Genomic DNA, 2,755 nt, shown 5'->3' with positions numbered 1-2,755 from the left:
ACTTAATGCCCTTTTAATATGTTTATGCAAAAACAACACTAGTACTTTCCAGGTATTTCATTAGACAGACTGGATTCAAATAAGGTAAATAACAAGGTGAGAAGCAGCGATACGTTTATAATGAGCGTCACATAATCACTGATCATTCAGGGCAAAATAAATCAAATGAAAAAAAAATCACCAGCCAGGCAGGAATGAGGAAATGTTGCCACCTACAATAATTATTGTGAATATGGGTTATTTAGTTTCACTGGATCCCATAAAAGCATAGTCTAGTATCATTTATCCCTATCTCTTCCATTGACCATCATTTCCCTTCCCCTCCAGATAACACATTTATGAACTGGCTGCAAAACCACTTTTGGTTGTCTGCATTTCATACTCCAAGATTTCTGCTGAATGATGTTACAGAAAGCACAGTCACTAGTGCTGAAATTCACCTCAATTCTATGTCTGAAACAAAGTTCTCTTAAGCACTTGCCAGAGTCCCTTCTTCCCTGTGATCAATACAAATTTAAAAATACAATTATAATTAGTACCTTTATTATTTCCTCATTTTCAAACACTCATGCCTCGCTTAGCTGACAGCAGTCCTACAGTCGTCATAGGAACAAAGTCATTTTTCTGAGTAAGTGTTAAGAATATTTTTTAAAGAAATGTATATATTCACTCATCATCCCTACACATGAGATTTCAGAGACCTTCATGGGGATTCAGTAGCGACCATGCATCCTGTCCTTCTTTACCTGGAGAATGAGATTAACAGTTGTTTTGCTGGTATTCACTAGGGAATGTCCACTGAGACTTTGGACATTTTAGGCTGAGTCACTAATAACAGAAGATGGCCTTAGTCCAAGGTTCAGAAATGAGTTCTGATCATGTTTTTAGATGTTTCAAGGCATGTCAAGGGTAAACACAGTGGAGAAAGAAACAAGCATATTTATTCACATTATTTCAAATTTGTTTTTGTTTCTAAACCTTATGAAACCCTATAGTTTGAATGTTGTTATTCAGGCATCAACAGTAACAATGTGTCTGCATTCATTAGTTTCTTTCTCACTTTGATTTATATTGGCAATAAGATTTAAACCACTAAAATAGAATAAGGTTAATTTAATAAAAATACATAAGTAGAAATTGTTAACCTATCACATACATGGGAGTTATCTTTTAACATATTTTAGGTATTACACACGTTCAAATTGTTTCGTTTCATTTGGAAATGCTCATTAAATTATAAAGTGATTTTCTCCTGTTAAATCAGATGATAAAATGATGTTACTACTCTGTTTTATTAATATTTAGAAAATATTTAGTAATTGAATAAATTTTTATTCAGTAGAGTGCCTTAAATGTTCTCAAATTTCTTGTTTCTAGTAAATGAATAAATTATACCACCTATATGGGAAAAGAGGTATTCATTCATTTTAATTTTTTGAATGTTAAAAGTATTTGAGTTTTTCCACATGTATTTAATACATTATTTGACACATTTTGATATGTATTTTTATTTATATTTGTTGTGATATATATTTTGATAAGTATAGGCTAGTCAGATGAACCAGTGGGAGTGGAGAAGGAACCAAGAAACCTGTAACTGGTTGTGATCAATTAGTTGTAAGCACCACTGCACTTGAACCAGCCAATTTGATATATTAATGCATGTATATGCTATATAGCAATCCAGACAGGGTAGTTGGTGCACATTCTTGGAAATGACATTTTCCTGAAAGTAAAATATACAGTATATATACATATATATATACACAAATATACATCTGTTAAATATACAGATGTTTCAATATTCCTGAATTTGAAAAGCTGAAGAATTTTTTTGTCAAGTTTAAAACCTTGGCTGTCAACATAATAGTAGGTGCCATGTCTAGTGCAAGCAGGGAACTGTTTTCACATCTTCAAAAGACAGAAGACAAAACCTATTTGTGCTGAAAGATGAGGTAAGAATCCTCATCTGATGTGGGAAGACAGACTTCAAGGGAATTTCTGTAAAAAAGAAAGATGTTTAGGTTTACCTCTCAACTACTCACAAGGGTCATGTATGCAAATATGGGGGATACAAGTCAGCAACTTACTCCTGAAATACCCAGAACTCCCTAGAGGAGGCCACAACTTGCTTTATTCTGAAAGAAGAGTTTAGAAAAAGGAATGTAAATAAAACTGAGCTTTAATTTTACATTTTTAGATGTCTGTGTTCAGTGCATTTGAACTATTCATTAAATCGCGTGGATCTTTAAATGCATAATCGTATTTACCAATTTGGAAAATAAGTCCCATTCTACATCCCAAAGATACAAGATTCAGGTGATAACCATTTATGTTAAATGCTTGTAAAAGAGCAGGAGACAGTGGCACAGGCCTATCATTGCACCTATGGGGAGACTGAGGCAGGAGGATTATTTCAGCCCCACAGGGTTCAATGGTCCATGGAGTGGTAGCTGACCAAAACAGTGGGAGTTGAGCAGAGAAAGTTTAACAATCATAGGTCAGCTGAAGGAGGAAGAGGAAGGATGCCTCAAATCAGCCTTCTGGAGAGGCTTCGGGATGGCGTTTTTAAGGAGTTCAGATGCCTGATGAGCTAATGTGTGGGGATTGCTGATAGGTAGAGAAGTGAGTGGTGAAGTCATGAAACAGGGAGATGAAGCTGCTGCATCCTGCACTGAGTCAGTTTCTCAGGCAAGCTCTGCAGACCCCCTGCGTCGATGGATCCATTGTAATTCCAGATCTGGAAAACATTCTA

This window comes from Mandrillus leucophaeus, unplaced genomic scaffold (assembly GCF_000951045.1).
Source record: "Mandrillus leucophaeus isolate KB7577 unplaced genomic scaffold, Mleu.le_1.0 Scaffold1227, whole genome shotgun sequence".
In the NCBI taxonomy this organism is placed as follows: Eukaryota; Metazoa; Chordata; class Mammalia; order Primates; family Cercopithecidae; genus Mandrillus; species Mandrillus leucophaeus.
Note: the sequence above shows the minus strand (reverse complement) of the source record.